At 49.9% G+C, this 25,126-nt stretch overlaps 1 protein-coding gene across 2 annotated transcripts in view; it reads right to left on the minus strand.

Annotated features, from left to right (window-relative positions):
- The window catches only part of ZNF687 (zinc finger protein 687), a 49,436-nt gene extending 29,830 nt beyond the window's left edge, over positions 1–19,606 (minus strand). Inside the window, exon 1 of one of the 2 annotated variants that reach the window (XM_075071116.1) lies at positions 19,420–19,606. The gene's annotated coding sequence lies outside the window, so the exon portion shown is untranslated. The remainder of the gene's footprint in view (positions 1–19,419) is intronic. The other variant, XM_032781238.2, reaches the window with a different exon arrangement.
- Between the last annotated feature and the right edge of the window lie 5,520 nt (positions 19,607–25,126).

Consider the following 25,126-nt stretch of genomic DNA (forward strand, 5'->3'; position numbering starts at 1 on the left):
AATTAAGTGCTTAGATATCTACAGATGGTGGGGGGGGGGGGGAGAATCAATTATTTTCTGTCAAGATCCATGTTTCTTGTCAAGGTATAGTCAAGGTCCAGGCTGCAGAAAAAATCATACAAACATTATAACAATGAGGGTGATGAATTTAGAATGACAATGGCAAAAAGATTTTCCGGTCTGTTCAAAAGTGTCTGGCGGTCCGGATCTGGCCAGCAGTCTACCTATTGACTACCCCTGGTATAGAGTCACTCTCGTTTGACAGACTGGAAAACAGACACAGAATAGGGAAGTTGTGGAGCGACCTAGAGGCCGAACCAGGATTAGAACCCAGATCTAGGCCACCCCAACCCTGCCCAGGGTTTCAAGCACCATGATCCCCATTTTCAAATTAACGAGAGATCAATGTAAGACTTCAAATCTAAAAGCTCACAGTTCTGTTATCAAACTACCATCCGTCCACCAAAGAGCACAGGATACAGAACGACCAGAGACCAGTTCGTTCCGGCTAAGTCTGGGACAAGATGACGTGTTTTTAAATGGAGATGAGCTCAGTGTAAAGATGCACCTCTTTTTCCAGTGAATACGTAGCCTCTGTCTCCAGTGCCTGTTCTTGGTTTGGATAGTCTGGAACTCAAAAGCAACACTGCCGTGGGCAACTGTCATCAGGGTCTCGCAAAAATGAGGAACCCTCAATGGTGAGCCATGCTGATAATCTAAGGGAACATTTGTGCTTTCAATTTTAAGCGAAAGGATATGGTTTCTGGTTAGCCCACACATACATTAACCGTGAACCCGTCACGTCCATTTCTGGCTGGATACGCGGCATGCACAGTATTGCCGTTATGGGGTGTTTTCGTTGCAACTTGACCATGTAACTACTGTTCAGTCCTACAGGGGGCACTCAACTGGATACAGGATTATTTAACAACTCCAGTAATCAGCCCAACAGGCTTATTAAAAGACAGATCAGACTGTTGGTGAGTAGAATAGTCACTGGCTGAAATGCAAAGGCCGCGCTGCAAGGGGCCTCCTTGCAGAAGGAGGAAGCAGCTTCTGTAAGTTGCTCTGTAAGGAGGATTAAGTTTTATCCTCACCCCCCACCCGAATACTCTTCCCCCTCCCCCACGCCTGGTCACAGAAACCCATGACTTGCCTCAGGATGGCCTGTGTGCAAAGGGCACAGTGCAACAAGGAGACAAACCAGGTCATGGGCTGCTGCTGATCATTGCAGAGGTGGAAAAGTTTGTCAGATTAGAGGCCAACCCAATGGCAGAGGGGCAAAAACGTAGAGAAACTACAGCCGGGTCTACATGAAAAAGTGAGGTGAACCCAGCTACGTCGCTCAGGGATGAGGTATGTAGTGAAGCTGACCCAAACCCTGGTGTAGATGGCGCTAGGTCAACTGAAGAATTCTTCCCGTGACCTAGTTACTGCCTCTTGGGGAGGGGGATTAACTACAGCGATGGGAGAACCTCTCCGGTTGCTTTAGCGAGCGTCTACATTGATGGGCTGGAGTGTTTCTAGTGAAGCTGTAGCTTAAGTTCTCAAACCAAGACCATATGGAGTTTGAGATCAAACAGCACTTCCTACCTTAGAATACAGAATCTCAGGGTTGGAAGGGACCTCAGGAGATCATGTAGTCCAGCCCGCTGCTCAAAGCAGGGCAAATTCCCAGACTTTTTCTTTTTTAAAACCCCAGTTCCCTAAATGGCCCCCTCAAGGATTGACGTCACAACCCTGGGTTTAGCAGGGCAATGCTCAAACCACTGAGCTATCCCTCCCCACTTGCAGCACCTCCTAACTCCAAGCTCTGGAGCATCTCTCTTCAGGCATGGGTAGGGTGTAACCACCACAGCCCAAAAGTGGGGGGGAGTGGGGATTAGGGTGGTTGGAGAAGTGAAAGCTGCATGCCTGCCTCAGGGATGTCCTGGGATCCTGAGTCATCTATATCATTAAGAGACCAAAATCCCCGTGTCTCTGCAGAGTGGTGTAAACCCAACTCCCCCACAGGCTAAACAGACCTTCAGAATTTGAAGGCCAGAACAGATCATCGTGATGGTCCTGTCTGAACCCCTGCAGAACATGGGCCAGAGATTGTCACCCCAAAATTACTGCAGCAAGCTGCTTACTTTTGGTTGAGCTACAGCAGGTCTCCCAAAGGAATGAAAAATCCACCACTTCCCAAAGTAAATTGTTCCAATGGTTAATTATCCTCCCTGTTGAAACTGTTAAATTTGTCTTGATTCAGCTTCTAGCCACTGGATCTTGCTTTCCTTTTTCTACTAGATTAAAAAGCTCTCTCTCGGGAATCTTCCCATGTAGGTACTTGTAGACCGTGAACAAGTCACTCCTTCCACTCTTCTTGGATAAACTAGACAGGCTGAGGCCTGGTCTACACAAGGAAACAAAATCTGTTTAACCATGTTGGTTGGGGTGTGAAAAATCCACACCCCTGAGCAGTGCAGTTAAACCAACCTAAGTCCCCATGTGGACAGCGCTTGGTCAAGGGAAGAATTCTCCCATTGACCTAGCACTGCTTACATGGAAGGATTCTTGTGTTCACCTAAGTACCGCCTCTTGGGGAGGCAGATTAGCTTTGCTGAACGGGAAGAATTCTGAATTCTACACTGAAGTGCTACAGCACAACAGCTGTCTGCTTTAGCATTTTAAGTGTAAACAAGCCCTGAGTTTCTTTAGTCTTCCTCTCTAAGGCAGGTTTTCCAGACCATGAATCTTCTTGTAGCTCTTTTCTGAACTCTTCCCAACTTGTTAACATCCTTAAGTGCACACTAGAACTGGACACAGTCTTACTAATGCAGGGGCAGGCAAACATTTTTGGGTGTAGGTGCTGGGACTGAAGGGTTCGGAGGGCGGGAGGAGGATCAGGGCTGGAGCAGGGGGTGGGTGCAGGCTCTGGGGTGGGGCTGGCGATGAGGAGTTTGGGGTGTAGGAGGGTTCTCCAGGCTGGGACCAAAGGGTTTGGAGGGTGAGAGGGGGATCAAGGCTGGGGCAGGAGGTTGGGGCTCAGGAGTGCAGGCTCTAGGCAGCACTTACCTCAAACAGCTCCTGAAAGCAGCAGAGTCACAACCAGACAGCTCTGCGCACTGCCCCGTCCACAGGCACAGCCCCTACAGCTCCCATTTGCCGCAATTCACGACCAATGGGAGCTGCGGAGGCAACGTGCAGGGCAGAGCCCCCTGGTTGCCCCGTACACGTAGGAGCCGGAACAGGGCCATGCCACTGCTTCCAGAAACAGTGTGGAGCAGCCCCGACCCTACTCCCCAGCTGGAGCAGGGCCATGCCGCGGCTTCCAGGTGGTGTGGCCCCTGACCCTGCTCCCCAGCTGGAGCAGGGCAAGCTCCCCTCCCTGATCCTGCTCCCCAGCGGGAGCTCGAGGACCAGCTTAAAACGGCAGGCGAGCTGTTTGCCCACCCCTGCAGTAATGCTATATACAAAGATAACACCACTTCCCTACTTCTACTTGATATTCTCCAGTTTATACAGCAAAGAATCAGATTTGCCCACTTAGCTACAGTACTGCACTCTGAGCTCAGGTTCAGGGGTTATTTACCCCAACCCCCAAGTGCATTCCAGGAGACTGACCCCCCAACCCATCTTTGTTTCAAGATGTAGGGCCTTGCCTTTGGTCACATTAAGACACATTCAAATGAGCCCCCGCCCCAAGCGATCCAGATCTTTCCGAAGAACTGACCTGTTCCTGTCAATATCTACCACTCCCTCAGTTTTTGTGCCATCTGAGAATATTACCAAGGAGCATTTGCATCATGATCGTACAGGGAAATTGAAGCATGACGAAGGAAGGAATTTGCCCAAAGTCACGCAGCAAGGCAGTGGCAGGGCTGGGCATGGAACCCATCCTCTCTGCTCCAAGCACTAGACCACACCACTTCCCAAAGCAAGGGATAGAACCCCGGATTTTAGAGTCCCAGCCTCGGATCTAACCCCTAATCATTACCACTAATATTAGGCAGCTTTCTACACAGATGCACTGTAAAGCTCCCAACACCCCTGCAGCTGCTCCGCCTAGGGGTTTAGCGCAGGTGCAAGTGGCTTTATGCTTAACTAGGAAGCAGGACTGCTGGCTGGAGGATCCCACCCACTACCCCCTCTTAAAAAATACCAATAGAGGAGGAGTCCTCGGGTCTATCAACGGAAACCATCTTTGTGCACTGATGCTCTGGAATTGCTGGGAGTATTAAGTCCCCACTCAGCACATGGAGAACACAGACTGCACCAGAGAATTGGTGCCAGGGACAGACAAGGCACACAAGGCTCAGACAAAGAGAGAGACTGAACGGTGGGACTATTTAAAGGGCCTGCTATTTCTAAAAGCTGTTCTTCCTGTTCCTCTTCCTGACCAGTGCAGGGTCCTGCCTACCAGGAGCATTTAAAAAACAAACAAACCACCAACCCTCAGAAAACACGACATCTCAATGAAATTGTTAAACGCCATTTGGAACATTTCCCTCCCACTCCCAGGCCTTCAACCCTGCCTGTCCCTGCGTCCAAGGCCAACTGGAATGGCTGAGCTCTGGAGGATCACGTGACAAATGGATTAGCTTCCGAAGCACAGAGGAAACCTTCAGAACAGCTCTCCCTGGCCTCCTGCTCCCAGGCCTCAAGCACCCACGGGGGAGAGGAGGGACACAGTCTCAAGGAAAATGACAGATTTACCTGGCGAGGAGACCCAGATTAAGAGCTGGGCAAACCACTCCCTTCTCAATCCTTCCTAGTGCTGTTTTGAGCTATTTTAAAACCATTCCCCTGCTTTAAAAAAAAAAAAAACCCAGCCTTTGTGGGCCCTTCAAGAGCAACTGTTTTTAATGAGCAAAACTAGCGCCAGGTGTTCTATAATCTCACTCCCCAGCTGAGACCTCAGGCCAAGGTTTTAGCAGACAGTCTGCAGAAGGCCTTGAACTGGGAGGGAGGGGAAGGGAGAAATCTCGGAGCAGCACAGACCGGAGCACCTGGCCTCACTATTCCATATTTCACTCCTCACCACCAACCCCCCCACAAACAAAATCCTGCACTGTTGGCAACTGGTTTAAAAAAAAAAAACAAAAAAAAAACCACCAATGGCGGTGCTTGTGTGTGTGTTATTTATGCAACAGCTAGTGCTCATCTGTTCTAATTCCCCTCTCTGGGGGTAGACCCCCCCCCAAAGCTGTGCTCACATGGAAGATCAATGCTAATTGCTGACATGATTCCCAGCTGGTGCTGACAAGGGAGTGGGGGTGGGGGTAGAACCTTAGTATATGCAACAGGATCTACCAGCTTAGCCTTGTGTTTGGGGCACATCTGCCGCCACAGCAGAGAGTGCCTCGCTTTGCCCAATGCACAATTGCAAATGGTCAGAAACAATGCGGCACTGAACGCTTTACAGACCGGGTACCTGGATTTTGAGGTGAAGGCAGATCATTCAGATCAAAGGGAAGCGCTATGTTTATTTTAAGACCAAAGAAGTTTTAATAAGTTTTCACAAAAGCTGGCATGACGAGAAGTGGCTTTGGATTGAAACCTTCCCTAGCAATGTTTGCAAGAGTTGGGAATTTTCTGGCTGCTCTAACCATTCAACCTCTCTGCTCTCCAGAAGCAGCAAGAGAATAGGACTGAGATGCAAAAGGCCATTTTAATGGGTTTTGATCCCCAAAAGAGGGAATCTATAGGCTGCAGTAAGATTGGAGATTTTGAACACTGCAGCCTTGAGTTAACAGGAGACAGAATACGAAATTGACGTAAATCAAGTGAAATTGAACAGTATAATTTTACTGCCCAAATTGAGTGAAGTCCAAGAATTAAACAATATCTAAACAAGATTTTTTTTTTAAAGATATTAACCTGACAGCACCCCAAAAATAAGAAAGAATCAGTTGTTCAAGAAAGACAGGTGGCTGCTGTGAATTTATTAGAGAACTTTTGTTTTATCCCACGTCTAAGTGTGTGTATATTTGGGGGGCTTTCCTTCTTTCTAGAGGAACCTGCATTTCTAAACAGCATTTTCCTCTAAAACAAAGACTGCATGTACACAGCATCGTTCAGCTTTCAAACACTTGACAAGGTTGGGTGTTATCACCCATTTTACAGATGGGGAAACTGAGGCAAAGAGAGGGAACGTGATCAGTGAGTCAATGGCTGTGTACAGAATAAGATTTAAAAGGCGCGCAGTTAGCTTGAGAAGCACTGGTTTAGATATCTGATGTGGGGGACCGGCAATTTTTTTTCCCTAATGTGCCAGGGACCAGTGCCATATCATCCTATTCAATGCTCTTTTGAGGAAACTCGCCTCGGACCGGCAGCCGATGGGTCGTGGACCAGTGAGAAGCACTGATCTAAACCACACCTAAGCTCAATTTTTCAGAACAAGGCAGTGTATACTTTAAACTGCTCAAGTCTAAAGCCAGTTAATTTGATCACTTTACTGTATGTTGAAGCGTACGTTGGCTTGTCCACACTGGATTTACACACCATGGTACCTAACGTGTGCTATTACCACACGTGTAAAACCTAACACAGAAAGAGCCGGGAGCAGAACACAGACATCCTGATACCTCGACTTAGTATAATTTCAAAAGTTTTACCAGCATAACAGTCCGTTGGGGGCGCTTATTTATTTTTTTAAAGTAACACAGCTATTCTGGGAAAAGCCCTAGTATAGACAATGTTATCTCACTATAAAAGTGCTTATAGCAAGATAGCTTATGCTGATATAAGTACATTTATACCAATATAATAACTGTGCCCACAGTAGAGGCTATTGCCAGCATAGCTCAGTGTAGATAAAGCCCTTGTCTCCAGCTCTGACCACTAGACCGCCTTGCTTCTATTTCATTACTCAATGACTCGCACTTCATTGGCAGGCACTGCAAATCTCATACCTGTTCCTGAGCCACATTTTCCTCTCCCTGCCAACTAAAGCATTCCAAGCTTTCTGCATTATGCCACACCTAGGTTGACTTCTCTGGGAACATAGCATCAAGTTATGAGCTTACTTCTCCCTGCCGGACAACTTCTAAAAATCTCCAACTTCAAAGTTCTTCCCTCTGCATTTCCTCCTTTTGGGCACTATAATTATTTTCGCTAAGATAGAAAGCAGAAAGGGATTCAGCCGAGCTTTGGAGGAGAGACACTATTTATAAAAAACCTTGTGCATCTAGAGTGTCTTTAATTTGGGGATTTACAAACATTAAGCTAAGTCTCACAAGCCACATGGGAGCCGAGGAATATTACACCCTATTTAAGGATGGGGAAACTGAGGCACAAAGTGGGAACTGACTTGCCCAAGATCACAAGTCAGAGACAGGGCTGGGTACAGAACCCAAATCCCAGTTCCCCTGCTTTGAACCACAGAGAACAGTCTTAACTGAAATTTATCAGGGCACCTTCAATGCCATGCATGGAGCCCTGGTGAACCACTCTCAGTTGCTGTTCAGCTAAGGGGGACCTGCGTCTGTCCTGTAGAGTACCATGCACGCTTTGGGTGGCATATAAGAAATACCACATTTACACAATGCTCCAAATTCACTCAGCTTCCCCCAGTGATACACCCGTTTGTTTGGCAACCTATTCCAAAACCACAACACCTACTTCAAAAATCCCTGCACCCAAGAGGTTTCCAGTACACCGCATTTCTCGCTTTCGGCCTTCCTGATCCCATCAGAGCTTGCTTATTTAGCAAGTCTTCAGCGGTGTGATTTGCCAGCTCAGTCACCCTTCAGCTTCCAGAGCCAGGCACCCGATGCAGTACTAACCTGCTAGAAGGGAGCTCCGTGGAGGAGTGCAGCTGGCCGGACCCGGCTCGAGTTTCACATGGAAGAGAAGGGGAGGGGGATGATAGAAAGCCACACTGGTTAAACAAGCAGCAGCAACATGTTCTGCGCCTCAGCGTGACATCATGAGGTCAGGACTCAGCAGGGACAGCTGCAGTGGGAGGGAGGTTTAGCAAAACAAGCCCCAAACTCCTCGGTGGCCGCGGCTGGCCTTCTGGGAGGATGGCCCTGGCTAGGAGGTGCGGTTTAAGGCAGCAGCTACCCATCCGATGCTCGGTGCAGAGGCACAAATCCTAAGCACCTCCGCTGCCATCCTCTCTGCCTTGCCCCCAGCAACATCGACTAATTCGTGGGAGGAGCTCCACCTCCCTTGCCATCTGCTAGGGCTGGGATCCAGAGCTCACCGTGTCCATCCTTGCTCAGCCTGGCAGGCCAACACCACACTGGAGGGAGGAGGGGAGACAGGCATTGCAGGTCTCAGGGCTTCAGATTCTGTTCATCAAACCAGGAGGACAGCACCAGGAAAAAGGGGGAGATCAGTCAGGAAAGGGAAGACAGGCAGCAATCACAGCAAACACCGCTGGACTCCTGGGTTCCATTCCCAGCTAGCCAGGATTTTATTCTGCTGCCCATCACCACAGCATCTGTGCGCCCCCCTCATCAAACCGCCAGCAGTAGTGAAGTCCCTAGCGGCCTTCATGGAGTTCCCCCAGCTCTTCTCCTTGTTCAGGGTGAAATCCAGGCTGTGCATGTGCTCGTCGCTTTGTGCCAGGTTTACTGAAAGGGGAGGTGGGGGTGTTAGTGTTGAGATCGTCATTTTTGCCATGAGGAAAGGCTTTACCAAAGAGGAAGATTTGGCAGCATTTCCTCTGGAGTCGCTGTGGTAGTTTAGATTAGACAACAGTCAGAAGGCCTTTGTTCTGTTCCCCAGCTCTGCCCCCTTCGCTGGGTGACCTCGAGCCAGTCCCGTCACCGCGGTGCCTCAGTTTCCCCACCGCTAAAATTAGAGCCTCACAGGGAGATCGTAGACTTTCAAGTGCTTTGAGATCCCTGGATAAAAGACGCTAGAGAAGGGCAAAGCAGCATGTAACCCAGAGGAAAGTAACAGCTGGAAACAAGACAAGGATGGGTGGATATACAGGAGTGAGAATTTGGTATTAGAACCACAAACCCATGGCAATGTCTCATCAGCACCATGCAGAATCCGAGCTGAAAGGGTGGGTGGGCAGCCGTGCTGCTAGACAGATATCGTGCTAAAAGATTCCTAGATGTCTTGCAGGAAAAACAAACATCAGCAGAAACCCCAGAGGCACAAGCTGGCTCCTTTTCACCTTGATGGGCAGTATTAAGCCTCAAGAGGCTAGTTAAAACACGGGCATTGTTAACTTCTGTCTATGACAAAGCAACTCAGCAAGTGTCCAGGTGCTTTTATAAACCATGTTCTTTATGCCAAGCCCCTGGCTCTTCCTGCGTTGATGGAAGCCACAAACGCACAAAATACCTGGAGTGCCCCAACTTCTGGGGTTAATCTGCAATTTCCTTTTTCTTCAAACACTAAAGCCCCTCTGAAGAAGAGCTCTGTAAGTTCAAGGGCTGGGCCAATCAAAGATATTCCCTCCCTCACCTTGTCTCCCCAACATACTGGCACCAAAAGCTTTCCCTGTTGTATGCAGTTTAACAGAGATACCGAGCTCAAATCCCTCATAGGCATTAAGGGATGAAAGCCTCGACCCTCAGAGGTAGGGAAGAATCATTCCCATTTCACAGATAGGGAAATGGAGGCACAGTGAGGTGACAAAGGACACACAGCAAATAAATAGCAACACTCGGAACAGAACCTAGACGTCCTGACTCCTTGGTCTGTATTCCAATTGGTTTCTTGTACTTTCCTGGCCCCAGCTATCCAACAAATCGAGCCCAAAAGATATCATAAGGCCCTGTCCCCAACCATGACAAAGCAGAGGGGTGTAGCTCTTGCTGCAAACTCAGTACAAAATTCATAATCAAATTGTCACCTTAGAAGATGCTGGGCACCTGCTCTGTGAGGCGCGACTTCCACATATGACTGGATTCAGCTGTTTCATGGGCCACTGCTGAGCCACGGGGTCATTTCCAGTAAGGTGCAGGTGTCTTCCCCCACCCAACAAATGAAATAGACCCAGAGAGAGACACTGAGCTCTCCACAAAAGGCTGGGCTGAGACCAGCCGAGGAAAGGATTGAAGGTTCAGCCCCAAAGAAGAAGGTTTCAGAAGGGCATGAACAGATGAGAACAGAGGTGGAGCTGTGCTCTCTCTGTATGCTTGAGTGGGGCTGTTTGGGACAGGGCTAGGAGGGCTTCAAAGACAGTTTTTCGATTGGTGAAAAGTCTCCATCCCTAGGTGTTTCCAAAGCCATGTTACAAAAATGCCCAGCAAGGGGGCCTAATCCAGGAGCTTTTGGGGATACAGGATCCAAGTCAGTGGCAAGGACATTGCTACATTTCCCCTGAATCTCTAGGCTTTTGTAGCTTTCAGAATGTGGTTCCCAACAAAGTCAGTTATTGTTGGAAGGATTTCCTGACATGGAGATAAGCGAGTGTCTCACAAGGGACTGTTTGTAAGGAATGCCTCTAGGCCAGACCTCATGTGCCGGTGCATCTCCCGGAGGATGGGCAAGCGTCTGAGCGCTCCTCATAGTCCCAGCTCTGCAGACCCCAGCATGTGCTGCTGCTGACCTCACACAGACAAGGTGACATAGCCACATTCACTCCCTTCCTCCGGTATCCCTGACCAGCTTGATTTGTTTCAGGAGCCTGTTCCGCCTCAGTTTTAAATCCCACTGTGGATTAGCGTCAGTCAACCACCTTGATCCACTCTCTCTATGCTCCTCCCTGCTTGTCTAGCCACATAATCTACCCTTTGGTGCAACAGCCTTCTCCTCTGCATCTCCTGCCACTTCATGAACCCCTCTACCACACAGATTCTCTGTTTTCTCTGAGCTTCTGGCTGAGAATTTCTCCCCTGTTCTCCACCTGCTGTGTAGCTAGCCAAGATCAAAGTCTTTGTCTCTTGTGACATCCAGCCTACTGCCACCCGGCACTCGCATGAGTTTGGTGGGGTTACTCCTTTCCCTACCGTCCATGGCCCGCCCTCTCTCCCACATCAGCAACTGAACCCTCCCTGGGCAGGAAGGACAGGTAACCGCTACGCTCCCCAAAAACGGGCTGGTCAGAATTCCAACCTCCAACCCCACCTGATCCATTCCAGTTAGGGGTATTTTACAGCACAGCCGAGAAGAAATAAAAGCAGCAAGGTTTTAGATGTTAGCCGCTAGATGCAGAAAGCTTGGCCGCTCTGCAGTCTCAGTTACAGAAAATGTTACTTTTCAAGGCTCTCCAAGAGCTTAATTATGAATGTAACCTGGTGGAATCCATGGCTGGCCACTCGCTCAGTGAGGACAACCCGTTACTTCCTGGAATCAGTTCCCTTGTGTCCATTTATCTTGGGAAATGGGCCCCTATCTATTCCCTGCCCTCATGCCTTCCTGTCTCTGAAGTGCTCAGTGACGGCTCCTTTCACTTACCCCCAGAGGGCCAGGTAGGAAACAATACTCGGCCACACCTATTGATTGGACATTGGAAGCCATTCAGGGTTGTTTCCCCCTCCCTCCCCAGGGAGGGGTGGGTGATTGGAATTTGGCCATTATGCATGTTTCTTTGTGCAGCGCCCCCTCCCACCCTCCAGCATAGACGCACCCTACAGCGATGGAAGTCTACAGCCTACACCACCTCCCTGAGCGGCAGTAGCTAGGGTGACAGAAGCATTTTCCGTTGACCTCGCTGCGTCTACATGGGGTTAGGCTGGCATAGCTCCAGCGCTCGGGGGTCTGGAATCTTCACTCCTGAGCACTGTAGCTATACCAGCCCCCCCATCAGAGACTCATTCACCTGCACATCTACCAATGTGCCAGCAATGCCCCTCTGCCATGCACACTGGCCAAACCTGACAGTCTCTACGCAAAAGAATAAATGGACACAAATCCGATGTCAAGAATGATAACATTCAAAAACCAGTCGGAGAACACTTCAGCCTCCCTGGTCACTCAATTACAGAAAAAAGTCGCAATTCTTCAACAAAAACACCTTCAAAAACAGACTCCAACGAGAAACTGCAGAACTGGAATTAATTTGCAAACTGGATACCAGCAGATTAGGCTTAAATAAAGATTGGGAGTGGATGGGTCATTACACAAAGTAAAAACTATTTCCTCGGGCTAATTCTCCCCCTACTGTTACTCACACCTTTTTGTCAACTGTTTGAAATGGGCCATCCTGATTATCACTACAAAAGTTTCTCTCTCCTGGTGATAATAGCCCACCTTAATTGATTAGTCTTGTTAGAGTTGGTATGGCAACACCCATGTTTCCATGTTCTCTGTGTATATATATCTTCCTACTGTATTTTCCATGCATGTATCCAACGAAGTGGGTTTTAGCCCACAAAAGCTTATGCCCAAATAAATTTGTTAGTCTCTAAGGTGCCACAAGTACTCCTGTTCTTCTGGCAACCTAAGAGCAGACCAGGCCTAAAACTCATAAGGACTCTCAAACATCACTCCCCCAGGAAAATCATAAAATTATAGAATATCAGGGTTGGAAGGGACCTCAGGAGGTATCTAGTCCAACCCCTGCTCAAAGCAGGACCAATTCCAAGTAAATCAAGAGGCAGAACCTGATCACAGTTGGCCGGCCTGCCCAGAGACGAGATGGAGGAGCTTGTGTCCATGAGGAAGTTACTCTGGAATAAGGTAGGGTGTCCAGTTAAACCATGAAAGCTATTCTGAAATTAAAATGGCCACGTTTGGAGGTATTCAAGGAAATCCATCCACCACAAGGAAAAGAACCCATATCAGTAAGAGCATAGCTTTGCCAGCATAGCTGTGTGCACACTAGGCTCTATGGGTTTCTGCTGGCACGGCCATGCTGGTCAGGGAATCACACCTCTTCACAGCCCACGTAGCTGTGCCGGCAGAGGTCTGTAGTATAGACACAATCTAATGCAGCGATACTCAGACCTCAGTGGTTCCGGAGCCAAATTAGCGATCAACATTACCCACATATAAATAAATAAAATTCCGACCAAGTATTATTTTATCGACTACAATTGGTTAATAACACGGTAAACACATCCTGATTGGTTAGCGAGTTAGACTAGTTGATAATTAAATCACCCAGCCTTTTAACATCACGTGCTGCAAAGAGCTGCAGGAGACCCATTAAAGAGCCACTTGCAGGTCCCGGGCCTCAATCTGAGTATCACTGGTCTGCAGTCTGATTTACACTTAAAACTTATACCAGTACAGCTATGTCGATTAGGGGTGTGATTTTCTGCTGACGCAGCTATGCCAGCACAAGCCCTAGTGTAGATGCACTTATAGATGCATAAATGTGTTTTTGCTGGTATCGATTGTCTGTTAAGCCTAATTACACCACACAGTTTTGCCGGCACAGCTGCATCAGCTAGGAGAGGCTTGGTCTACGCTACAGAGTTAGGTCGGTGTAAAGCACCTTTCGTCGTCCTAATTACGCCAGCATACATACACCAGCCTTGCTCCCGTCGACGTCGGTGCCCCACACACCAACATGACAACTCCACAAAAGGTGGTAGGTCTTATGTCAGGGTGATGTAGGGTCCGTGTAGACACTGCAGGTTGAGCTCTTGGCTGTCACTTTCATCTTCCGGCTGCTCAGCAGCCTGCATGGAATGCATACGGCCAAATCGCAATCCCGTTCCTAGGGAATGGAGATCCACATCGCAAGCACTTCTGGCACTAAGTGGCCCCCTTGTTGGGGGATTCAGCAGAGAGGGCGAGGACTGAACGGGCCAGAGGGATTAAACTCTCTCTCGCATTAGATCGCCCCTCCAGATAAGGGTGACCAGATGTCCCGATTTTATAGGGACAGTCCTGATATTTCAGTCTTTTTCTTATATAGGCTCCTATTACCCCCCACTCTCATCCTGATTTTTCACACTTGCTGTCTGATCACCCTACTCCAGATCGAGCAGAGGAAGAGTGCAACACCTTCTGCTGGCCATGGACTCTCAGCCATGGTCAGGATTTCAAGGCAGAGCTAACGGTCAAGGCTAAATTACCTTACAGGGCCATGGGAGTATTTTTGGAGGAGGGAGCCAAGGGGCTCCCGTCTTATGACTATTGTTCTGCTGTGCTTCCAGGTACTTTCATTTACCCCCCGCAGCCCATCAGCAGCTCTGCTCAGGGAATCGAGATATGTAGCATCGAAGGAGCCCAGGAATTCAGTCTCACAACCCTCTTTACCAACAGGAAAATGGAAGCTGTGAGAGGTGGAAGTGACTTACATAAGCTCCCACAGTGAGTCAGTGTAGAGGCTAGGAACAGAACCCAGGAGTCCCAGTTCCCAGTCCCTTCACTAACAGCCAGCTCTTAACATTGCTCCATGCTGAACGGGAAGATCATAGAATATCAGGGTTGAAAGGGACCTCAGGAGGTATCTAGTCCAACCCCCCTGCTCCCAACACCAGCCTTTCCTAACAGCCTCACTCATTAGAAAAATCCAGCGAAACCAGCTTACGATGATCTCAGATCAAGTGGAACGCCACTTATTCTGACCAAAGCCAAGCCACTTCCCATTTCACAGATGGGGAAAATGGAGGCACAGAGAAGGGAATAACAATACTCCTCGATCGCTGTAAGCGCTTTGAGCTCCCTTGAGGAAAAACAACTATATTACAGGCCTCTAGTTAGAACAGAGGTCAGCAACCTTTCAGAAGTGCTGTGCCGAGTCTTCATTTATTCACTCTAATTTAAGGTTTCGCGTGCCGGTAATACATTTTAAAATTTTTAGAAGGTCTCTTTCTATAAGTCTATAATATAGAACTAAACTATTGTTGTATGTAAAATAAATAAGGTTTTTCAAATGTTTAAGAAGCTTCATTTAAAATTAAATTAAAATGCAGAGCCCCCCGAACCAGTGGCCAGAACCCAGGCAGTGTAAGTGTTCACGTGCTGCCTTTGGCATGCGTGCCATAGGTTGCCTACCCCTGAGTTAGGAGGACACCTCTGCAAAGACAAACAAATGGCTTTTCTACAGTGATAGGGAACAGAAAAGGACCTAAGCTAAATATACTTCTGCCTTAAGATTTTGTACCTGCTATTTTTTTTTTTTTTTTTTAAACAAGCCAGACTTAAGTTCACTGTAAGAAATAAGTCGCAAAATCCCTCTATTTTTTCCAGGTGTCTCCTTTGTGCATTTAACAGCACTTGTTTGTGCTTTTCCCCTGTGTGTTAATAAGCATTTTGATTATACAGGATTAACAGAAAAACTAGGCACAATTTTTCCCCTTTTGCTTGTGTAGGTGCTGCTGTGTGAAAGAGGGGAGAGAACGAGATTTAAAAAAAGAAATAAGGAGGACCATGGGGGCAGATACAATACCTGAGATCATCTTAGCTTATTTTTGAAAACTGACTAGCTCTCACAATGGCAACACACTTTAAAAATCGCTCCCCAGCTTCTGGAACCAAATCTAGGAGTGGAACCCAGCAGTCCTGATGCCCACCCCCCTTCGCCCATCAGTAGACAACACTGTTCTTCCTGGATCCACAACCAATGTATGGATTCCACCCCAGGAATTTAACTACTGAGGCAGGTGCACTGAGAATTCCAACATGAACACTTTTATAACAGGAAATCCTTAGAACTGTCATACAAAGCTTGGGGAAGTTCCATTCTCCCCGTGGAGCAAGCAGGGAACCCAAGGAACAAAGCAATAAATTGAAACGAAACCCTGACTCGCAGTCCTGTGCTCCATCTACTAGCAGATCACAGCTGTCCCTGCAGGGGAGGAGACATAAACCCGACTAGAGGCTGGTTAGTGATTAAATTCCCATAGGTTTAACAGCGTTAAGTTTCTACCATCTGCTAATTTCTGGAGACACCAAACAAACAAGTGGTGGCTGAGATCCAGGGCTGCTTAGAATTTGGCTAGCCTGGAAAATGAAGTTTTTAAACATTGGCAGGCTTTTGTTTAAGTTGTTTTTTAACACAAACTGGTCTCAGCATCAACACGAGGAGAAAGGAGCGATTCTGTCAAACAAAACAAAACCCAACAGAGACTGAGTAATGGCCGGTCTAAGGTGGAAAATGAGATCCCATGGGACAATACTCTGCACTCGGGACAGTGTCCACACTACAGGCTTCCGCCAGCCTGAAGAGTGAGATCCCTGACAGACAAAGCTATGCTGGCAGCCCTGTGCTGGTGGCGATACAGCACCTACCCTGTGCTTTTGCCAGGGTAGCGTATCCCGCTCTAGGGGCTGGAATAAGCTCTAAGTGTGTGTCGTTTGGGGGTACAAACTTCAAACGCACTAGGAGCACTTTGCTGGTTTAGCACCTATGCTAGCAAAGCACTCCTGGCATAGACAAGGCCTACGCAGCGGATAATTCACCGAGATCTAGGTGAGCACTAAGCATTACCACCACCACCCTCAGTATTAATTCTATTTTACAGGTAGGGAACTTAGGCCTGAAATCTAGAACTGACTTACCCGAAGGTCACAGTGCCAGGACTCGTCTACACTAGGAACGTGCCCCGATTTCACACATCTGGGCAGTAGCATCAGCGCTCAGCCCTGGTGTAGACAGGAGAAGCCGCGTCAAGCAATAATTTGCATTTGTGCTCATTTAGCCAGCCGTCAAGTTGCACAGATGCAAGTCGTACCTCAGCCTGGCATTGCCACACATGCAGCGGGCACTGAGGTAATTCCCCAATGCAGTTAAGGCCTGATTTTCCCAGCAGAGAAAGGAAGAAAAGCTACTGTTTCTAGTACTACTGGACAATGCTGTTTAGTGAGTAAGGCAGCGCTAACGTAGCTACTGAATCATCCCACCACAATAGCACAAACAGGTTAAAACGAACATTTTATGAAGCAATGCGTTTTATTACAGCAGTAGTGTTCCAGTAGCGGCCTGGAGACTTCAGTCAACATTTTGTTAAGCGTTCTATACGCATGTAGTATGAGACAGCAGCTACCCCAAAGAGCCTGCAATCCAAGCAAGACAAAGGTGGGAGGAAAGCAAATATCCTCATTTTCCAGATGGGAAATCAAGGCACAAACAGAGGAAGCAACTCACCCAGTGGTCAATGACAGTCAGCAGTTGAACCCCCTTGTATTTCCTGAGTCCTACTTCAATGTTTTAATTGTACAGCAATGGAGACTTCCCAGACTTGGAAATCTACAAACCCCATTACCATCTACTGGTGCATTTCTAACATACCCTCACCAAGTCATCTGGCGTCAAAAACGACACCCAGATTGATGTTCTGAGATTTCTAGAGGACCCCACTGTTATCTTTATGCCAATGGACTTTCATTCTGTTTTCACCATATTAAGTTTTACAACGTAAGTTTCAAACTCAGCCAGGATCTCTCCTTTCAGTCCAACACTGAAAACAGATGATGTCACACATGTACTGCAATGCCAAGGGGGAAAAGGAAGGAGATAACGTATTTCTCTCACTCTAGACACACACACACCAGTGACCCTGTTCCATAATAGCACACAGCTTCTATTAGTATATTAATATTTGTACAATATCCAGAAGTGTGTTTAGATGCTTTCCGGTACAAATAAATTGAAGCCTGCCATACATATTGTAAGGGACGATCTTACATTAGCAAAAGCAGAGATTAAAACAAAGACTTAGAAGAATTTTAGAAGTCAGAGACGGAAGAGATCAAGAAAACCGTATAAAGGTCCCCGTCCTTGCAAAAGGCTGAGCAAACTATGCAGGACATGCACCGCACAAGATTAGGCCCCTAAAAGGAACAAAAACAACACATCAGCATCAGAAAAACCTGCTATTTGGGTGATTTTCTGAAATGCTTCCACCATTGCTAACAAAAGGCCTGATGTTACAATCAGCTGCAGGCAGACACCTGCATCTCTGCAGAGCCCTATAGGTTTCACTTGGTCTCCATGCAAAAGAAAGGTCCCCCCTATACAGCTGAGACTGCAGGATTAAGGCCAAAGGTAAAAGCACAGGTATAGCTCACTGGTGTTTATACCACTGTCCTCTACACCAGAATAGGAAGACAGTGGTAAAAACTCCTGCACATCTGATCTATGCTAGCAACGGTGGAACTGCGAGCATCGATGGAACCACACTGTGTTACAGAATAGACAGGCAATTTTTCACACACTCAAATAGACAGTTATCAGTGACTGCTGGCCCTCATGCTAAATCCTGGGACACTGCATAGATCAGATACAACCTAAACATCAGAAGAAAACAGATCTTACTTACAGCCAACTACAGAGAGAATTAATTCTGTTTAAAAATCTGATCTTCTTCCCACAAACAACTTCATTTTGCAGAGCCACAAGACTGCCCTGTGATATGATTCCGCAGAGACACAGTGGCTTTCTGGGAGAGATGCTCAGGAGACCGTAACTGGGTCTGAAGCAAAACATCGAACGCCCAGGATGTCTAACAACCCTTCCTCCTATCAAACAAAAGGCAAGCGGCCTCAAAAGGAAGTGACCGAAGCCCAGGATAGACTGAAGCAGAATGTAAGTTACATTTTAATACTGTACACAACTTCCTTGCAGAACCCAATCCCCTTCCCACAAGGTTCAGCTCTGATCGTCCATTCCCTTGTATTACACCCACCCACGCACACATAGGGAGAGTTGAGGGAATAAAAGGGTCTCAGAGCAGGACCACCTACCCAACCCCTTGTTTCCATTTCAGGAGTTTGAAGGGCTGTGTAGTGAGACACCCACAGGAGCTCAGGGGGTGGCCATAGAGGGAATAGTCCCTGAGTGCAAGAGCACTACTATTTGCTCCCACTGAGCTGGGCGCGGGGAGACGACCCCCCAATCCAGACGCCACTCCGCTTAAATTGGTGGCCCGTAATGAGATCCCCCTTCAGTCACCTTCTCCATAGTCCAGGGTCCCGGAGAAATAGCCTCCATTCAAACAACCTTCCCCAGGCACTGGGGAGCTCAGGGAGATCCCAGGAATGGGGGCGTCCCACAAAACCTCCATTATTCATTTCCCTATTTGGGGACACCTAGTCCCCTTAGTCATACCCTCCTCCCTGACATTTGGGGGAAAACCCATAAAACCTCCTTGTTCACCTTCTCCGTGTTTGAGGACCAGAGAGACACGCCACCTTAGTCACACCCTACTCCCCAGGAAATGAAGGGCCACCAGAGCCTCTTACTCACCCTCTGTGTCTGAGGGTACCTAGAGAGACCCCTAAGAACCCGGGGGGGGGCTTGAGCCCTCTTTTTTAACTTTCCCCATGTGGGGCGCTCCCCTATTCACACCTCTTCCCTGGGAATCAGGGGGGCTCCTGGGAGACCCCTTTATTTCCCTTCCCCATTTGGGGGGTACAGAAACACCCCCCCTTACTCACTCCCCACGCGCTGGGGGGCAGGGAGACCCCCCCGGAACTGGGGGCCCACATAATACGATCCCCCCTTATTCCCCATTTGCATTGCACGGGGTCCCCCAGGCACTGGGGTGCAGCCCCCCGCTCTAGGGCCGGCGAGGATCGGGGGCGTCTCGGCGCGGAGTGGGGCCCCCAGCGCAGGGGGGTATTTACCTGCTGGCCCCTGGGCTCAGGCGGCGGCGGCGGCTCCACCTCGGCTGGCCGGGCGCTGTGGGGGAGGGTCCCGGCCCCAGCTCCTGGGGGAGGTTGGGGGCGGCTCCGATCCCAGCCCCAAGGCCCCTCTCCGGCTACAGCTGCTCCTCAGCCACTTCCTGCTTCACCCTCCTCCCCCTGCCCGCTGGGGCTCGCCCCCCCCTTACACCGACTCCATTGGCAGGCGGGTCTGGCACTCAGGAGTTCTTCCCGCCCTCCTCTCGCTCCATTGGCTATATTATCTTTCACTCAAGGGCTTCCCTCTCTTATCTCATTTCCCATTGGCTGAGGAACAAGCAACTACGAGGCTGATACCGCCTACCGTGCGCTGTTCCCATTGATGGCCGCTTGTGCCACTCAAAGGCTACCCCCGCCTACGTCATACCCCATTGGTCTGTGGCTCAGCGACTACAGCCACTAGCTCGTTCTCCATTAGTCGAGAAATATGTCAATTAGCTCTGCTCCGCCCACTCTGATCCTCGTTGGCTGTCCTGACTGTCACTCAAGGGCTGATCCTCGCCTCTATTGGCCAGAAAGCTTGACAATCAAAAGGACACCCAACTGCCTAGCCTAATACTGGGGAGCCCCATACTCAACTGGATGACTCCCTAGGCCGATTGGCTGAGGACAATCCCTGAAGGGCTTCCCCGTTAGCTAGGGAGGCTGTCACCCCGCGACCCCAAACCCCAAGGACTAGCGGAACGTAGCTCAGGAATGGCCTCCTTCCACGCCCAAGTCCATTGGCTGCCATGGAGAGGGATCCCTCACTGTGTCCTTCCAATTGGCGTGGGCGTCTGTCACTCAAAACGCTCCTGCACAAACTCTCAGCTCAATTGGCGAATAAAGCTGTCACTCAGATCAGTCCCTACCCATTGCCTTCCCTATTGGGTGGAGGGCATGTCAATCAGAGCTAACCACTCACATTTTATTGGATGTCGTGTTCATTGCCTCCCTTACCCTTTCTTCCCTTCCTCATTGGCTACAGCCTCCACAACTTGCAGCCACTCTCCACCTATGAGAAGGCCATACCCAGCTGCTAGCACCGCTGATTGGCTGAGACCCTCGACTCGCAAACCCACCCCCTTGGGCCACACCCTTTTGATTGTAAACAGTCCTCCAATGATTGCATTGGCTGCTGCCATCCGAGGAAGGGCGATGAGGTCTGGGAGCAGGAGAGCAGAGAATTCTGGGAGCTGGGGCACAGAGGATTCTGGGAGCAGAAGAGCTGAGGATTCTGGGAGATTTCTAGCTACAAGGCGCTGCAGTGACAGATGTCCTGTAAAGGGCTAAGACTCAGCAGAGCTTTCAGTTGGCTCATACCTGCAAGGCCCTTGACTTCCTGTCTCAAACTCTCCCTGCCGTGCAGACAGGAAGTGAGTTCAGCAGAGACAGCCACAGAGCACTCAGCCAGGCGGGGGTGATGGTAGCCTCAGATGTCAGTTCCTGCTCCCCACCCAAAGTAGGGTTGCCAGTCGAAAAGTCCAACAATCAGGCAGACCCAGCCCCTAAAAACAATGAAACTGTGCCCCAAGTGAGATTTTTTAAAAAAGACTAAATGGTGGGTTGTGGTCTCTGCTGAACTTCCCCTGCACACCCCACTGCATGTGTGACAAGTACAGCATTGGCAAGATAAGGTGGGTGAGGTGATATCTCTGACTGGCCCAACTTCTGTTGGTGAAAGAGACAAGTCTTGAGTGACACAGCTCTTCAGGACTGGGAAACTTGCTCAGGTTTCGTCTACACCACAGACTTACGTTGGTATAACTATGGTGCTCATGAGGGCATGTCTACACTACAGTCTTAAATCAACCTAGGTTAGGCCAACTTACAGCCACTGCAGTAAGTTGCATCTGGAGATGGGACAGGAACTGAGAGCCTGGGGCAGGGCAGCCAGGCTGCTGGGACTCTGGGGGGCAGCAGGCCTCCCTAGGAAGGTTCGAGGGGGCAGCTGAAGCTGGGAGCCTGGGTGGCAGCCCAGCTGGGGAGCCATGAAATTGACAAGACAGCCAACTACTGATGTAAGTAACGCTGTGTGGCCCTAACATAAGCCCTAGGCCTCTCATGTAGGTGGAGTTATGTCAGTATAGCTGGGCGCTTACATCAGCTGGAGCAAGGCTGTAGTGTAGACGTACCCTGATATTGGTTGAGGCTGTAGTGTGTACACTGACATGAGCTGCCTTATATTGACCCAACTGTGTAGTACAGACCAGGACACAATCCACACCCCTGAGTGATGAAGTTATACTGACCCAAACTCCTGGTGTAAACAGTACAGAAGGGCTTCTCCCATGGGCTCAGCTACCCTCTTCACTAAGCGCTGCGGCACTGTATATATAGACAAGCCCTCAGGGTGTCCCAGCTAAATACAGGGTGGAACAGACTGTTTAGCATAAGTAGTTAACAGGTATTTCAAAGGTGAAGTGGGCCATTAACACCCCTCCAGTCATACAGAGGAAGGGTGGGGGGAGCAGCTGACACTGATCTGCTGTGTGACACAACCACAAAAGGGACTGCAAAGCTCATCCAGTCTAATCTAACCCCCTGCCAAGATGCAGAATTTGTTGTTTCTTGTGCAAACCACTTCATCTTTGTGCCTCTACTTCCCCTCCCAGCTTTGGCTGCCTTGACTATTTAGATTGCAAGCCTTTGGGGCAAGGATTTACACCCAAAAGTATGGGGCCCTGCTCTCATTTGGGGCATCTACATGATACCAGAAGCAAACAGTAATTTCAGCTGCATAAAAGGCCATTCAGGGGAACAAAATGGACAATAGCAAAAATGCTGCAGTACCTTGTTCATGCCAGCAGCTAGGGCTGGAGGGCTACACTAGTCCATGCACTTTGGAAGGTGCAACAGTATAAGGAAGCTCTGAAGAAGCAACCAACCAGGAGCCTGGGGTTTCACCTTCCTCTGCAGGGTGAGGTGCGGGTTGCTTGCCAAGATTATCTGGGAAGATCTCACTTCATTTCCCTGCACTTGCAGAGGTCTCAGGCACTGGTGCACCTCTGTCCCTCCCATGCTGTCTGCCTGCCGCACATAACCACCGTCCCATCTCCTGTGGGCTGTGCTACTTTGGTCTCATTTTGGTTGTTGGGTCAGTGTGTGGAGGTTGGGTGGGGTTGGTGGCCTCTGCTATGCAGGTCAGACTGGACGAGCAGTGGTCCCTTCTGGCCTTAACCTCTGTGACTATCACATGACTGGAAGCACCCGATCACGTGTCTGTGAAACAGCCTAGTTACAATGGTGGAGGAAGTTCTAGCACAGAAAAAAGGCTCTCCGACAAGGAAAGGTGTTAACAGTGTTTTACATGGGATTGTTATGGCAGGTGACGGTTGCCAGGAGTCCAGTTTTGACCGGAACGCCCAGGACCCTGGCATCTCTGGTCAGTACCCCTGACTGGGCTGTTTAATGTCCGGTTGGTGGCGCAGCGGAGCTGGCAAGCTCCCTACCTGGCTCCGTGCAGCTCGCAGATGTGGCCGGCCGGTCCCTCCGGCTATTAGGTGGAGGTGTGGCCACAGGGGCTCCATGTGCTGCCTCCCGCCCTGAGCACTGGCTCCGCAGCTCCCATTGGCCGGGAACCGTGGCCAATAGGAGCTGCAGGGGCGGCGTGTGTGAGTGGGGGACGTGCACAGAGCCCCCTGACTGCACCTCCACCTAGGAGCTGGAGAGACATGTCAGCCGCTTCCAGGAGTCACCTGAGGTAAGCACTGCCTGGAGCCCGTGCCCCAGCCCCCTGCCCCAGCCATGAGCCCCCTCCCACACCAAACTCCCTCCAGGAGCCCGCTCCCATTCCTGCACCCCAACTCCCTGAGCTCCCTCCTGTACCCCAAACTCCTCATCCCTAGCTGCACCCCAGAGCCCGCACCCCCAGCTGCAACCCTCCCGCAACCCAATCCCTTGCCCCAGTCCAGAGCCCCCTACCACACTCTGAACCCCTCACCCCCAGCCCAGAGCCTCCTCCTACCCCCCAAATCCCTCATCCCCAGCCCCACCCCAGAACCTGCACCCCAAACTGCAACCCTCCTCCCCTCTCCCTCCCGCACCCCTGCCCCAGCCTGGAGCCCCCTACCACACTCTGAACCCCTCACCCTCAGTTCCCATTGCCTGGGTACCAGGGCGGAGCCGGTGCTCGGGCTGGGAGCAGTGTGCGGAGCCCCGTGGCCCCCCTGCCTAGAAGCCGGACCCGCTTGCTGGCCGCTTTCGGGGCACAGCGCGGTGTCGGAGCAGGTAGGCACTAGCCTGCCTCAGCTGGGCAGCACTGCCGATGGGACTTTTAACATCCCGGTCAGCGGTGCTGACCAGAGCCACTAGGGTCCCTGGGTGCTGAGCAAGGCTACCCAGTGCCTTATATGCTGTGACCCAGTACTGGGTCAAAAGCCGAACTTTGAAAAACGCTGTTCTAAGGAAACCTGTTACACAGACGCTGTCTCGCCACTACAGCCCACATAAGTGCCGGGGTGGAGGAGAGCTTTCTCCCATCAGCTTTCAGCAGCTACATTAGACATCTTACAGCAGCGCAGCTGCATCGGTGCAGTTGCGGTGCTGTAATCCCTCTACTGTAGCTGTGCCTAGACTGCATGGGGACGCTGACCAGCGAGCCCCCAATGCCTGCTACTGCTCCTCAGAGGGGCAACCTTGGTGCCAGAATGGCACACAAGTATCAGAGGGGCAACAGCCGGGCATGCAGGGCTGGGTGGAAGTTTCTCCCATACCAGACTAACAGCAGGGTTAACATGGGGTGGGGCTGATGGTTTTCATTTCCCCGCAGGGGGTGGGTCTCAGCTTGCTAAAGATTTTTCACCAGCTGTTCTCTGGGTACAGTGAGAAGAGATGATCAGAAAGCAGGTAAAGAAAGAAGTCACAAACTGCAATAAATAGCTAATAAAATGATGCCCAGATGAGCTGCAGGTGCCATACAGAACAGACCTCTGAGCACAAGCCAATCTGTAACAAGCGACTTGAAGTCGAGTGGCTCAGAGAAAGCAGAAGGCTTGGACGTGAGCTGCGACTGAAATCTTCTATTGAGGCGCAAACCCCAGGACTGGAGGAGGAAGCCGTCGCCAGGCCATGACAGCAAAACAAGACTTTGCAGCAGTGCCCACAGGAAAATCTCTGGCCAGCATGTGTTCTGTGTGCACAGTCTTCTCGCGCCAAAGGGTTTGAATAGCAAATTCTGGTCATAAACCTGACCCAGATGCAAATGGGTTAAATTACGTCCTAGGGAACTGCCTTTGCAGGAAAGGGACATCGCCCAGAACACTGAGATGGTGTCACAGGAGCGCACGGGGTCTGTTATGTGCCTCAGCCAGGTGGGTCCACACACGTAGGAAGAGATTGGAGAAAGTGAGGGGCAGAAGATGGCAGTGGCGGATGTCGTATGGGTGGGATCGGCCCATGCCATAACTGGGAGAAGCAAGACTTGGACTTTGCCTGGACTCCTGTGAGATGAACAAAAGACTTCTCCACTGACTCACGGGGAATGAAAACATTGGGGGCAGCCTCACATACTCCACAGGGCACCGTGTCCTCTTTTAGGGCTGGTGAGGCCCCACACAGAGGTCACTGAGCCTGCTACAGTCTTGGCTATGAGAGTCTCTTGCTTTTAGATGCAGGGGGGCCAGGTTCAGTTCCCCACCAAGAGGTTTCCCAAGGAGGCAAGAGCTAAAAT

The sequence above is a fragment of the Chelonoidis abingdonii genome, chromosome 11 (assembly GCF_003597395.2).
Source record: "Chelonoidis abingdonii isolate Lonesome George chromosome 11, CheloAbing_2.0, whole genome shotgun sequence".
In the NCBI taxonomy this organism is placed as follows: domain Eukaryota; kingdom Metazoa; phylum Chordata; order Testudines; family Testudinidae; genus Chelonoidis; species Chelonoidis abingdonii.